The 16191-nt window shown below is 35.3% G+C and overlaps 1 long non-coding RNA gene across 3 annotated transcripts in view; it reads right to left on the bottom strand.

Annotated features, from left to right (window-relative positions):
* LOC107312659 (uncharacterized) overlaps positions 1 to 16191 on the bottom strand; it is a 247081-nt gene that overhangs the window by 95907 nt on the left and 134983 nt on the right. The gene's annotated exons all lie outside the window — the stretch shown is intronic.

Below are 16191 nucleotides of genomic sequence, written 5' to 3'. Positions count from 1 at the left end.
AAAAAATAGTAAAGTCCCCTTCATGATTACTAGTAAAAAAACTCACGATTTAGGGAGCAATTTTCCTTGTGTTCCCAACCACACAGACCAGGTTTGTAATTAAATCAAATATCAAGGCAGAATTCTAAATTCCATAGCTCTGCTTCTCTTCAACCACTGAAGATATTTGTTCTAAAAAAGACCCAGTAAGACACTGTGGCGTGACTGACTAAACATTAAATAAAAGACCTAGACATGGAACTCAATCATTGTTTCTCAACAGCAGGAAGCAATAACAATCCCAAACCCAAGAATTCAGCCCTCTGCAATACATATATGCTTTTCCATTTGCGTTAATGAGAGTTATGTGGCCATATCAAGGCAAGAATTGGAATGCAAAGCAGCTAATTAGAAAGACAAAACCACACCTTCCAGAAGAGAAACAAAAACTAACTCCTTAGCCCATGCTGTGCTCTGAACAAAGACCTCTGCATATGTGTTTAACTGTTAAGTTTGGAATGACTTTATTAATGAGAATCTGGATTCTTTGTCACTTCACCAACTTCATCATCTGAACATTTCAGCAGACTTGAGGAGAGGCCAGAGTCAGCAGGTCTCCAGCCTCATCCAATATACATTCTGGCAGGCTAAAATCAATACACTAAGATTTGTCTTCCAGCTTCTGTATCCACATTCCTGCTTGCTGCTGACTCTGGCCTCTTCCTGAAGTCTGCTGCACCTGTCACCGTCTGAAAAATCTGTATTCCTCCAGTTTACAAATTACTTAAACCACCCCAGTAAAATGAAGAGAAGAAGTTCTCCTTCCTGGCTGTCCTAGAACCAAGGCCTCCTATGCAAGGAGTAGCTTGGCAGAAGAGCCTGGAGTGGTTTTACAGCTCCATCTGCTCCATCTGTTCTTACAACGTTGACTGCACCCTCAGCCAAAAAGACTGCCTTTCAGCAACCAAACTGCCAGTGTAACTATGTGATCAGCCTGACCAGGCCTGTGAGAAGTACATTCTGGAAGTTTTACACTGCACTGTTTCTATCAGTTCTAATACTGTCCCCCATAAGAAAAATATAAATACGTGTAAATACATATATATACATACATATAGATAAACAGACATGTGTCTTTACATATACTTTCCCCTCTCAGATTAATAAGAAGCCTAGAAATGACCAAACCTTAAGTTAACTGCTACTACAATGCAGGGCATCTCTAGAAATGGTAACATCTTGTTTCACAAAAATAATTCAATTGGCACAGATGCTCTTTTTCATAATTCAGATAATCAAGAACCAAGTGGTTCTTCATAGCTACCAGCCAACACAAAGGTGGCCTACAGTGTCTTATACAAAGTTATTGTTTCCTAAGCCTTTTCTTCAGGCATATAAAAAATTCTGCCTTTAACAGGTGAATCTACTCGTGCAATAGGTTAGAGCAAAAAACTAAATGAGCAGTTCTTCTTCTCCTAAGACTCTGGGTTCCTTAAATATATCTAATAACACAACTAAGTTAGCCATTACATGAAACTTCCTACTGTGCATCAAAATGAAGGTCAGACATTAACCTAGTCTTAAATCCCCCTTTTGTACACCATTATTTTTCAATACGCTCCCTACAAGTTTCACTTCTTATGACCTTATCAGTATTGCCTTCTGTGTGAGTAAATTCTGCTTGGTTCCACTGGAAATGTAGATCTAATATGAAATAATCCTAACTATCTCATTGCATGCAACACCCAACTCCAGAGGAATTAGGCACATAAAAACAAGGATTCTGTAAGGCATTCAAAGCTGGAACTATTTTTACCTCTTGAGATACTTCAAAACAGAAATATTACAAAGTGATGGCATTTCAGACATTCATGGCTGTGCTCAGTTTTAACAGGATTTAGTAAATGCTCTTTCAGTAGGAAACTCAGCCAAAATAATTCCATGACATTCTTTGAGACAGTTGAATAATTCCTCTGCGTAATTCAGGTAACAAACAAAAAGGTTGCAGCAGCATGAAAGTTTAAAGCTTATAATCACTGTGTATACAAGTAACAATATTATGTTAGACATCTAGTATTTCTGTCACTAGACTTTCCTAGGCATAAATTAACAATAAATTACACTTTATTATTTTGTCTTGGTAACGCTGCAATTTTTCTTTTTTCCAAATCCTAATTAAGTTTATGCATCATACACCACTCACACCTCTTTTATTCTGCCTGGAATGAGTCTGATTTGTTCCACATCTACAGTGAGTATTTTTCTGCTAATGCTTCTCCTGGGAATCTTTAAGCAAGAAAGACATTATTCCTGTTAAGATCATCACATTGTACCACTAAAAAACAAATATTGTTGGCTTTTCTTACAGCTCTTGTAAAAAAAATGAAAGATAATAACAATAAAATCCCATTATCACTAAAAAATAGAGTTGGTTTTTGTTTTTTTTTTTCCCAACTAATGTATCAGTTTTGAGACTGTTGTTATAAATGGACAAGTTAAAATCACGTAGACTAGAACTGAGACAAATTAAATCAAGGACTTGAAAAAAAGTGTTCAGTTATTTTTTTAAAAAAAAAAAAAAAAAAAAGCCCAAAATTTTGAAGTATTTCTGCCAGATAATCCTTTGTGAATTATTATTTTTTTGAGGATCTGTTTGGAACATTTTAGAAAACAACAAGGAGTGGTTTGCTCTGGATTATCAGATCTTTGGCTGGGACTATCTTCAGTATGCTTACAAGTAGAAATTCTCCATCTGTACACCTTACATCCTCTTCTGAGCATCAAATAAGGTTTCAGTTTTACTGCTTAGTATTTCCATGACACAGGAATTAGAAACTGGAAGTCCAGAGTGCTCGTTTGCTGGGAGGGATGAGAGAAGCTAAGAGCCAAAAAAAGTTTAATTCAGTTTCCAGAAGCATCCTCAGAAAGATATGTACAGTGTTTCATACAAAAGCTTCTCTAGAAGGCATCCTGGAGGATGGATTCATGATGACTATCCATTGCCTATTGACTCCATAAATCCTAGCTCCTGGTATGAATAAAAATACAAACGATCTCAGGCACTCAAACAGACAGATCACCGGGGGTTATTTCCCTCCACAGCGTTATTTGGCAGGCAGCTGGGCAGCTCTCTTCCCCGCAGCCTGCTACATCTGCAGGTCTCCTGCCCTTTCTCTAGTTCAGCTGCCAGGTCATCTCTCTTTCCCTCCCAGCTGACAGGCTGCCTTTCCTCTCCTCTCCTCATGCCAAGCTCCCTGCCTCTCACAGAGCTGGCGCATCATTTCTGTCTTTTGGTTACAAGCCCTATGCCCCACTTACTGGGTCTCCTTTGCCCTCACCCCTGCTCTTTGTGCTTCTTTCTGTCTGCATGCTTCTGTCCCCGCCTTTTGGTAAGCAGGCAGGCAGACTGCAAGGTCTGTGCATGGGGCAGGGGCAGCTTCCTTCCCTTCCTACCCCTCAGCTCCCTGCACCTTTGTTCAAGACAGAAAACATTGCAGCTTAGGACATCTCCAGGATCTGTACAGTTTCCTAGGAGTCCAATCAATGTTGTCATTTTTACCATCTCTATTACCTCTGCCATCCACTGTTGGATTACATCATACATTAAAAGTTTTCTATCGTCATCAACAGAGACTGCATTTCTAGGAGCACTCACAGTCTGCAAATCTATCAGCTGGATGAAGTGCAGTGCAGATTTATGAGGAACAGAATGATAGATTTTGATTAGAAACTTGCAATGAAAAATGTAGATAGAGTGATTAAAATGCTTTGCTGAAACATTTCTGTACAAAAAAAAAGAGGAAAAATAATCCTGAAAAGTCTAAAAGATCTCTACCTGACAAAAAGAAATGCTCAATTTTTTTTAATTCAAAACCTGTTTTAGTGTTTTATTATTTCCAAGCCCATTATTGTGCTCCCTGATTGTATTTCTAACTCTGTAGAATGCAAAACAGATTTCAGCCAGTTTAGTGCTTGTGTAAACATTTGTTTTTTAAAACACAAACTGACAGCAGTAGCTGTTTTTAAAAAGGAATCAGACTGAAATGATTTCTATAGCTGTCCAACCTTCCATTTTTTTTATAGACCAATGAAAATTCATTGCTAGAAAAAGGCTAAATACTTCTAGTTACACTTTAAACCACAGACACACAGCACAGTTGGACCTCAGCTAAAGTAAATGGAAGGGGCAAGATATCTCCATGTCCCTCAGCCCCGAGGTTGCGTTCCTTAGGTACCATAAAGCTAATGCTTGGCAAGGTGTATGACTGCAGAACTCTACAGGTTTTGGTTTTTTTTTGCTCTGTTATTCCCTTCTACCAAATAAAATGCCAGTGTGGAATGACCACGGGACAAATTATTTCACAAACTGGGAGAGATTTTTGGTAACACTTGCTGTGACCAGACATTATTAATACATCTGATGTTCACAGTAATGGTGTTAATAATGACCGAATAATGTGTTATTAATGAGGTGATAATGCTGTATATACTTCACAGAAATTCCATTATAATTGGCCAATTAATGTACCATTGTTTTAAATTGTTAATTTGTTTTTAAGAGAAAATGTAACATAAGTTAACAAATTTAGTTTTAAGTACGGCTGAGGCCAGCTATTATCCAATGACCTTCCAAGGCTCTTTTGAGAAGCTTTGCCAACTTATTCAATTACAAAAAGAAAAAGCAGTGTGGTTTCAAAACAATTACAAAAGCTGCCAATAAAATTCATTCAACTCCTCTTACTTCAGAGCAAGGTCAGCAATGAGAGAAAAAAAGTGCCTTTGAAGCTTGGTTTTTAATTTAAGGGGTGGAGGTCTAAATCACAAACATACTTCAGAACAATGTGGGCACCCTGAGACCTCCCCAAAAGGGTTGACTTTAGAAGCAGCTGTGACTTTTACTAAAATGCAGAACTTGTGAAGGAGTCGAAAATTGGTCTCCCAATTTAGCGGCTTTTCAACACTTCATTTTTTGTAATTTGGGGTTTTGTTTTGAAATTATTGCTATTGTAGGATTATCCTGGTCCAACTTTTCTGGGTTTGGCTAGATAACAAAAGTAGTAACAGGCTGAATTTTTGAGAAAATGAAATGACAATTACCCTCCTACAGCATTTACACTTAAAATAATGTGATAAAAACAAAAAAGACCCTCGTTTAGCAAATTAATTTAATGTGGGTGATTGGGACACTTCCAAGTAAGGAGGTAGTCCCCCATATATTAACTTTAATAGCAGTGTTAGCACAACATTTGTGCAAAACCCCACAGTACTTAACTCCTACAGTAAAGTTTGGATTTGAACAGAACCTTTTACTTTCTATATTATTTCTGAGATTGAACTTTCTCAGAAAGCATACATTTTAAGACCAGATCCACTTATAGACTGCTCCCTCATTACATTTACATTATTGTACTACATTTGGAGTTTTCAGAGTCAGGCAATTGTCTATTGCAGCCTCCAAATGCATGAGCTCTCGATTAGTACGTACCTGCTGTCCAGTATCACAGTGCATCTATGGTAGGCAGCAAAGGACGAGTGCAAACTACGCCAACTCAGTCTTGTAATTCTCTGTGCCCTTGCTTTTATCTGTGGCTTAGAGATGGAGTCACAGCTTCTCTGCTGAACCCACTCCCTTTTGCTGTGCCTTTAGCACTACTCAAAGCACTACAAGTAACCTCAGATATTTTTGTACGGTCATTCCATCATTTCAGAAGGATTATATTGGTCTGGGCAAATTTTTCAAGAACTTCAGTCAGTGAGTACAGACATGTCAACACAGCCAGACATAATTCATGACAATTCTGTTTTCATGAAAACAGACCAAATGATTTTGTGTCTGTTGTAAGCAGAGAACAAAAATACTTCCAAATGCTTTCAAAATGTTACTTTTGCTTTATGAAAAAATCCTCCCTCCTATAGTAAAGGTCAGTATGCCAAAGCGGTCTGCTTCCGTAACCACATACCAGCCTTGCTGAGTACGGCAGTGTCATCCCGAATAAAAACTTCAGAACAGTGCCAGCTAAGTGTCACATTAAAACTGCTCTTGTGTAACATTCAAAGGTATTTTGAGCTTCAAAATAGTAGGAAACCAGATCAGTTTTTCATAAGCAGCTCATAAATTGGGTTTTTCTTTTCCTTCAGAAGAGGCAAGACAAATGATTCAATGTTTAATTACATATTTTTTAATCCCTTTTTTTTTTTTTTTTTAACATTTTCTCACCTTGCTTTAGATAATGAATTTTAAAAAGAATGGGTTAAAATTGCTTGGAAAAATTAGAGAAAACTCTTTCTACTGACTTTAACTGCAGTAGTAAGATTTTTATTTCTTTTCATAATGTAGTGATCTGAATTGTCTCTCAAAAGGAAATGACAGGATTCTACATTTGCTTTTCGAACAAATCTTATAAGCATAGTACATGATACTCTGCTTTTAAGAAACTTACATTTAGATCTTCCCATAAACCAGTTGCCTTAGATGTAAGAATTCAGCACTATATTAAAATCCTATATTATTATCCTGTGCTAAGGCCTCCTCCCAAATAACACTCAAAAATGTAGCGTTCAAAAAACATTAAGGAATCTCTCAGTAGAAGTAATGGTATAAGTACACAAATAAAATAAGTTCTGAACACTAAAAAAGTTCCAACTACATATTTCTGTTAACCAACTCAGTATATAGTCAGTATAGTAAAACATTTAGACATTTTACATTCATATCTTCAATGTAATATGAGCCGATTTAGCTGTTTCCTATATTCCTGACAAATATTTGCATATTATATAGGTGGTAAAATGTTTCTAATGGAATTACTAAGCACAGCAAAACTTTCTATAGTGATGATTTATTATTCTGATATTCATATGCAAAAGAAAAAAGAAAAAGTATGCAATGCAGAATACGCAGTCATTTTACAATAACTCCACTTATAAAAAGAGTACAAGTAAAATAATTCAGTTTGAGAACATGCAAGCATTGATTTCAGTCCTCAGGCAACACACTTCTCTACATATTTGTCACAATTTAATTTACATCCACCACTAACTGAGAATTAGCACAGCATCTTGAGGCAGCTGGCAGTTCACACTAAAACCCAAAGGGAGAAACCCTGATCTGACTTACAGCGCTACTGCAGGGCAGCACCTGGCAAGAAGGTTTGGTTCCTAGTGAGCGGGCAAGCTTGTTGATGGACTGCAGATGATGCTCACAGTAAAGGGATACTAAAATTGTCTCTTCTACTTATCCCTGTCAGAGCTAGAGTCAGAGGAATTGTTCCAGTTTTCCCTATGAAATTAAAGTCCAAATGTTCTCTAAATATTTGCATTTTCTCTTTAGTAATAATCTTGCACTACATAAACTAACAAACTAGGAATTCCAAGCTGAAGAAGCATACAATCAGGATCTCAAAAAATCACATTCTGCAGGGTATTATAGCTCATATCATGCACAACCTCATCTACAAAATCCACCGCACACTACACTAAGCACTTTTATTTTAAGGAATGCTCTTTCTACAATCCAAAATGTCTTCACTTTTATAAATCAAATCAGAATGCTATTTTAAAGGCTCTCCAGTCTTTAATTTCCTCTGTGTTCTAATGGCCACATAACTTCACTCGGGCCTGAATACTGCTCTTATCACATAAGATGCAGAAGCAGCCACACTGCTATCACAATCCTGTCTTATTTTGTTGGTTTTTTTTTTCCTACTAAGCACTGAAATCAGCAGTGCAGACATCCTATAAATTCTAAACAGACTTTGCATTATAAAAAAAAAAAAAATACATAATGAACTCTTTCCCAAGCAGTTCACAGAGCAGTGCTCTAATCACATAAAACACATGAGCAGCCATTTAATTGTAACTTTACAGAGGATTCAAACACGCTCTCTAATGGAAAGCAATTCCATCTCATCACATTCTGAGTTTAGCCACTTGGTCCCAGCTGGTTTTGGTTTGCTATATGTGAACAGAAGAAAAGATTTTCTGTTTCTCTGCTTTGCAGAGATACTGGGAGCAGAAAAAGAGAGCTGGGCAGAAAAGAGGTACAGAGGAAGAACCCAGTCTGCCCAAGTTCAACCATCCTAACAGCGTGGCACACAATGGCCAAAGAACGGCCTGTTATTTCAAGGACAATTGTGCAAGTGAATGGAAGAGGCAAACAAACGACGGAAAGAGAAAACAAAATATGCAAATAATTTCCAAAAAGCGGGCAAATTCAATATTCATGGCTATGATTTACTATCTATTTCTAGAAGGATAAAACAATTTTGGAGTTGCAACTCAATTGCTCTTGAAAAAAAAAATAAAAAACAACAAAAAACTCACAAAAATATACAGTTAGCCACATTCCTTAAAAGAAATTTTCACTTCAAAAATTACTGCAAGACCAGTAGGAAGTGATCAGCATTCTCAAAAACAAACAAACACAGAAAACCCTAAAAGTAATTGCCATCACATCCATCTCCCTCCAAAAACCACCTTTCAGCTTAGATTCACCTAGAAAATTACTTCAGTGTTTTACAGAATATACAGCCTAAAACTATGATTTTTCTCAGGTAGCTCTGGTCATTTTTTTTATACTTTGTATTCAAACTGACTACTGCAAAAAGGAACAGAGAATGGAAATTAAGTCCATTACATATATTCAAAAAACTAAACATAACATTAAGGCAACAGTTTTCTTCAGAGGAAAAAAATCTTGATGCATTAAAAAGTTTATTAGGTTTAAGTAACAACAAAATTATCACTGATGTATGAAAACTGTGCTAGTGCCTGCAAACCTTTGTCATAAATTATACATATGAATATGGAAATGCTAATGAACAGAGGATTTCATTTACAAATGATTAGTACAGATTCAGCAGTCACTACAGTTATGCCTGTCTAATTTATTTTCTTGTAGAACATGCTGTTTGCCAAGTTTAGGCCATTTATTTCTATACTGCTGAGTATCAACATCTTGGACTTGAATGTCACATTATATTTGTCTCCAAAGAAATGTGCATTTACTTTTTAGATCTTAGTTAAATAAAGTCCTCAGTTTCAGAGCTAAGTTTTTTGATTAAAAATTTTATAGGATGGGCACAATAAAAATAATGCCCATTTATACAGAAAGAATTGCTGAAATAACTCTGGTTTCTGATACTTTTACTATTCTGCTTAGGAATATACATATAAGAGTGTCCTTCAGCAGAGCTTATCACACACTTCTACATTCAGCCCACACCACATTTTTATCTATCTATTTATTTATTTATTTATTAATTATTATTACTACAGAAGACTTTTCTTTGGGATTAGACTTCCTTGGGGAAAACTTAGTCAGCACTTCAAAAGTACCCTACAAGCCCTATAAGAAAAGCAAGAAACAGAGCATGGCTTCACCATCTTTTTTTTTTTTTTTTTTTTTTTTTCATGCAAAGATTCATATTTGTTGAAAAAAAATATATAAATCAATAATGCCTTTTTAAAATAAATCCAAATAGAAACTGAAATATGGCATTCTAAGTATAAAATCATAACGCAGAAATCATTCCAATGTGTCTCATTAAATACAGAATGTGGATCTTCCATGAGTTTGATAGCGATGGTGATATTTTTGGAAATCTTTTAGAAGCAAAATTTCCTTTTACATGTAAATTTCATATTTTCTGTTAAAATCTTTATAATATTCCAGACTCGAAATTTTCAGCACCGGAATTCATCATGCAGATACTAAAAGAGACTTTCGTCCTCTCTGAGGTTTTCATGGAGTAGAAGACTTACATCAGCAGTTTGAAATAAGTTGATAAAAACATTTCCAGGACTGGAAAACCTGAAGAGGTAGACCACTGGTTCTATTATTTCAGCCTGAAGAATAGGTCATACAACATCACAGCACTTCAGCTGCCTACAAAATCAGATTGTGAACAGACAGCAAAAAGAATTGAGGCTCTAGGTTGTGGAAAAGATCCATTTTTTAAGCCTGGTTCCAATGATGATTCTAACTGCATAATCTACCCAGATTAAATACATACATAATATGTAAAGCACATTTGCCTTTGACAGCTTTATTTGTTCATTAAATATTTATGTTAAATGGCTTTTAGCATTGCAGTCCATTATATTTACCTAAACTTGGCTAGAAAATTAAGAGATTAAGTAGTTCCTTGGATTTTTAGCAAGTAGATGTAATAAATTCTGATCTAAGTCATACATTTCAAAATTAAATTTTCAGTGCGCCTTTACTAACATTAATCACCTGTTTGTTTGTTTTGAGGTATAGCTTCTATCCCTCATAACTTGTAAGAGAAAATTGATTACAATCACTCAGCCTAAAAAAGGGATTTCTTTTACACACAAATCAAGTACATGACTATTGGGAAAGGTTTAGCTATCAAATTAACATTGTACCTTACTAGGAAACTATTTCCCAACAAGTAGAATACAAAGAGATTTCCAGGAAACAAATGCTATAAATAGTACTTTAAACAGCACTTAAAAACAATTATTCATACACTTGTAATCTCTTGTTCTATTAGCTAAATGCATCTACAGAAAATCTAGTTAAGGGAAGGAGAAGAGAGAATGTGAAAAATTCCCTGTCTTTTGATGCTCAGAAAAAACAGAAGTTACTGCAGTACAGTCTTAGAAAACGTAACAATTCTAGGTAGTGTGCTTTTCAGGTGTTTGCAATACCAGATAGCATTGAAGAGTTACTCAAATAGACGCTTTAATGATGTGCATGCAGTGTGCATACCTGGAAACCAGAAAAATCCAAAATGGCAACTGCAGGTTGTGTAAAAGGATAAAGAATTGTATAACTGGTTCTAGCAGTAATATCCCAAAGATAACTATTAATTAAGAAGTTCCTCTTGCTTTTCAGTAATATTTTGAAGACTACTGCTAAAGTGTTTAAGTGAGAATACTATCTTGTGATCATTTCAAATATCTGGAAGTTTACTTAACATATAACATGTACTTATATGTAAACAATGTGTACCTAAATTCATTAATAGTAACAAATATTGCAGTTTTAAGGGATTATGCTTGAGAGCAGTTTTCTAGGGTAACAAAATTTATTTCAAAATTGTGCTGTTTTATTCTTTATTTTGCAGTAGTTTGGAAAAAATCCTTACGAATTTGCTGTATCTACAGCACCAGTCACCAGTACCTCACTTCACTGCAACACAGTAAATAATGTACAAGTGTTTTTAAGGGAAATAGGTTGTTTGTTTTTCCAAACAGCTAACACAGAAACATAAGAGCAGGTGTAGGTAGCAAGAAATCTGTACCTTACAGTGCCTAAAAACATTGCTGATGTGCCCCAGTATAAAATTTCATGATGTTCACAAACTACAAATAGATGGTTAGCAATTTCACTAATAAATATTCAGAGGACAAAACCAAGTATGCTTGTGACCCAATTTATCAGAAAGATGGATAATGAAAATCTGAAAGCTCTAATATTTTCTTTCCTATGACAGAATTTCATCCACAAGTTATCTGCCAGTCTTCCTTTCTCTGGAAAACAACACCTTAATTTCAGCCATATATGCCCAAGAAATCTTTGGTTTTGTTAGCAAACAACAGAAGTAATTAAGTTTGATTCGCATAAAAACAACACAGGCGATTACTTATACTGAAGAACAATTCCTTTTCCTTGCTCCCTTAGAAATAAATGCCAATGAAGTTAAGATGTATGTTTTTGTATGCCCTAATGGCATACAAAAGCTAAAAATTTGATTATGATGCTAATAATTTCACAAAAATTGACAGAAGGTCAATAGGGTTCTGCCATTTCTAGGTTTCTTTCCACCACTAATGAGAACTGGCTTTGCCACAAGTCCATAATGCACAACATCCTCAAACATTCATACTTGAAGTCTTTACTTCTTCAGCTAGCTCATCAGTCATACATACTCTTATTTTCTGCTTTTGACAACCAATTTAAACATATTGGAGGAATTGTCTGTACTTCTGAACAAGCTTAGCATCTCTGTATGTTGAGAAGTGCTTCTTCTGATACAGAGAACATTGTTTTGTACTAGTGGAGAATTTATTAAATGTTCTTCAAAAGAGAAGACAGAAGAGAATGACACATTAGAAGCCTTCAAGAAATGTATTGTAGTTGATGGGTTTCTGGTTTGAGTAAGTTTCCAGCTAACACTGTGAGCCTGACCTGACCGAAATGGACAAGACTAAACAAGCTATCATACTCACAGCTACAAGATTGACAGAAAGTATGTTTTCCACCTCTCGTTCTCCCCCAGCAATCATACACCTTTGCTTTCCCTCTATGACAGAATGCAGATGGATGATTAGCTGTGCAGAGTGCAAATATCAGGCTGGCATTTCAAAAAACTCAGGTTATTCTGAAGAAGCTTGAAAATCCTCCAAAAAATACTGATAAGTTTGCTCTTTACCTTCTTCATATAAAAGGACATTCAGAATGACAGAACAAAACTAATGAAGGCAACGTGAACTGGTTAGCCAGGTATTCTGGCACAACATTTGCCAAACTTCTGATGTTTTAGTTCATGTATTTTTAATTTTTCACGTTTCTGGTGAAGCTTTTGACTCTTTGTCAGCAATGAAGTAGATGTTAGAACAATGTTTATGACTGTATCAGATTTATTACCACAGAACATGTTAATAGTATTTTATGTTGTTAATTATTTTATGATGTTAATTCATCTGGATCCCTGATAAGGGACTGCCTGGGAAAGAACCCTTTTGAAGGTTTGCATGAGATTCTGAGGTGCTGCTGCCCTCATTTTCATCACTAAAAACTTATCTGGAAGTATATTTTCAATTAATTATCTGGGGCATCATCACAGCTGCTGCTCCTCAGTTTTTCATCTGTATACGTATTTCAACAACATTAACAGCTGCAAACTGCATATAGAAATTAAGAATAAAAAGAATCTTTTAGAAAAAAATGATTTCGTTTTTATCAGTTTGCTAAGTAGGGCTTGTGAAAAAAATCACCGCTGTCTGTTGCAATAATCAGAAACAGTCTGTTTTGCTTATGTAATAAAATGTGGCCTTATTAGTATTACATTAGGTTTATTAAAACAAGACTTGGATGAGTTACTGTCTGGTAACTATTTCACTATCTGTACTCATCCTTCCTACAGTGCTGCACAGGGCAAAACTACACAGCACTATCAATACTGCACTGCCTACAGTAATTAAAATTTATGTTTTTAAAATTAACATATTTGAGAAGAAAAAATACAATGAACCAACAAAATAAAGACATCAGGAGAGAGCTGCTGTAAACCCAGAAACTTTGCTGCTTCCTGGCTGGTGAGGGTGATGAGGGAGCTACAGCAGTATGCTTGAATTAAAGAACACTTACAAAGCATCAGCTACCTTTTACTGGCAGGATTATGATTGGGTCCAGTAAGAGAATTATCAATTCTCTTCCATGGTAGTTCCAGTAGGAAATGCACAGATATACAAAAACTATAAAATATGATATTATTAAGGAGTGAAAATAAAAGTGAAATCAGTTTTCATAAAAAATATTTTTTCTCAACAGTTGAATTAAGTGAAATAAAGGTAAGAAATTGACTGCTAAATATTTCACATCCTCTCTCCTCTAGAAGTAGTTTAATGAACCTGAAGAATTTGAATCTTATTTTTCTAAAAAAAAAAAGTTAGCTAATGTTTAGTTCTTGCTTTTTCATTCTAAATGGCCAGAAGGGCCTAAAAAAAATTCCTAATTAAACTTGGAGCAATCACCAGATTTTATTAACTATCAGAATTATCTTTTGGAGAGCAATCACAAAGCTACTGAATATTTTACTTTTCTCATCTGTGATCTTTTCTTCTGTCTCATTAGAAAAAAAAGCAGTGAATAAATCATTCAGTATTCAATTCTGTATCTTCAGCTTCTACAGAATACACTGTAAGAGCTTCTTGGAGGGTCATGCTTCTGATCATCAGCTTCATCTTTATTACAGTCTTCAGCATCAAGTTTTTTGCAAACTACCTATTAAATTTTCAAATTTATTTTGAATTTCCTGTTTGTATCTGTTTTGTTGTTCATTTGTTTTCCATAGTGCTGCTGCCTGATCATCGGATATACATGTTGATAGAGCATATAACAAGGAAGCAAAATCACATGAAGAGAAATTGAAATTTTATCCTGAAAACGGTTTCATGGCAGATCACTTCCTGGGCCTTAGTTTCTCATTTGTGGTAGTACAAGAAAGTATAGCTGCAGGGAACATGAAATCTAATTGTCTGTACCACAGGAGTTAGGATTACATCTAATCTGATTTTCTCTGATCACAGTAGAGTATGGACACCATGCCATATAATACCCAATGAAAGTCTAAATGGAAGGGAAAGTGCTCTCCCTGGTGACAGGATACTTCTCTGCACTGTGCCCTCTGGTTTAAGGCAGCACTCTAAGATTCAGAGGTCAGCTGTGAAAGCCACAAATGGTTTTGATTAAACTAAAAATATCTTCAAAAAGTCTCTTTATACCTTAAGTGAGTTGGCATGGCTCCATCACAGTTTGCTGCCAACGAATCTCCTTGTCTTAACACAAATGGCAAACCCTGCATCGCTCATTATATGAAGGGGATGTTTTCAGGCAGCGCTGCTGCCATCACATCTGCACAGCTGTTGAAGAATAGAATCTGGGCCCAGATTCACCTGGGAGCAACCAACATACCCTAGAACAGGTACACTACCCAGGATACTGTTCATGGTATTTTTCTAGCTGATGGCATTTGCTGTGTGACAACACTATTCACTTTCATATCTTTCCCTTTTACACTTACAAACAGGTTGTAGCAACATAAAATAACCAAACAAACCACCAACAACAACACCAACAAGGAATGTACAGGGATAAAGGCTGACTTTCCCTTTTACAAATTAATGATTCAGCTTCACAATGCTATAGAATTATTTAATAATTCTCACCATTTCACATAATTTTACAGAGCTTATTATCTTTATTTCCTCATTTTGGAAAGATGAAAATGGTTGATTTTTCAATTCATTCTGTAAGGATAACTGAAACAGCCCAGGATGATGTTCCAATTTTATACAACAATGAATATACCTTATTATTATTTTAATAAAAGTAAAGAAACAATAAAAAAGAAAAATGTATTTCATTCTGAAAAAAATAAAAGAACAATAAAAAACATTAAGTTCTGAAGAGTCTATTTCTAAAGATTAATGCCAGAGTTTAATTTTACATTTATTTTTCATCACGGAAAAAATGAGAGAAACCATTGCTCTGCATCTACTGATAAGTCATTCTATTTATGGTATGAAGGAGTTGCCTGTAAACTATCAACATAGAAAATCATGCAGAAAATACCACAAGCATAATGAACCCATGAAATACACCACTGTCATTTTGGTATGTTACTTTGCTTTTATAGGAAACTAGATACCATGTACTTTAGTTAAACGTAAAGTAGATTTAGAGATGTAATTTTCAGATTGCCTAAGTTCATTAACTTGATGTCAAGTTAACGTATGGAACTGTATTTTTGAGGTAGGATGAGCTGTAAGAGAAGTAAGAAACATTAAACATTAAGCCAAAATATCTGATTAATTGTTCATTATCTACAAATAAACCACCAAGACAACTGAAACCTGGCCGAACTATGTAGGAAGTTACAAACTCCAATAAAAACAATTAAAAAAAAAATGTGACAGGCGTGAGACCTTACAGGTGCTATTGAAAAATAAATCCCTGTTTAATATTTTCAATGCATCATTGCAGTGTCAGAAGTCCAGTTACTGTTTTATTCTTTTGACTTAAAGGAGGAAAAGAAGCTGTGCAGAGTCACAATGACCAGTGTTCCTTCTAGCAAAGCATGCATCAGTCTTGCATTGCCTCACAAAATGACTGAAGTCAGTCGATTGTGTTGTTACTTTCTTTACAACTCTTTTTCAAGGAGTTTATGACTTCCCCTTTCTTTACAGATATCCTGAGCCCTACCTATTTTTTCAGTCTTAAATAAATAATGCTCATTTATACTTCAACACAAAGATATTTAGCTGTCTGCTGTATATAATTAATTTGAAACTGAATAAAGATGTTGAAAAAATGAGTATACAGCTGCCCAGCTACATAATTAAAAGTTTCTCGACTCTTTTTATGAAAGACTAAAACACTTTCCTGAATGTTGCTTTAAGATGAACACATAGCATAACTCAACTAACATCAGCTCCTGATCTCTACCAGTCTGCAGATGA

The sequence above is a fragment of the Coturnix japonica genome, chromosome 4, assembly GCF_054131305.1.
Source record: "Coturnix japonica strain WE chromosome 4, WE-NBRP24, whole genome shotgun sequence".
Classification (NCBI taxonomy): Eukaryota; Metazoa; Chordata; class Aves; order Galliformes; family Phasianidae; genus Coturnix; species Coturnix japonica.
The sequence above is the reverse complement of the archived record's forward strand: the minus strand, read 5'-3'. Positions and strand labels throughout refer to the sequence as shown.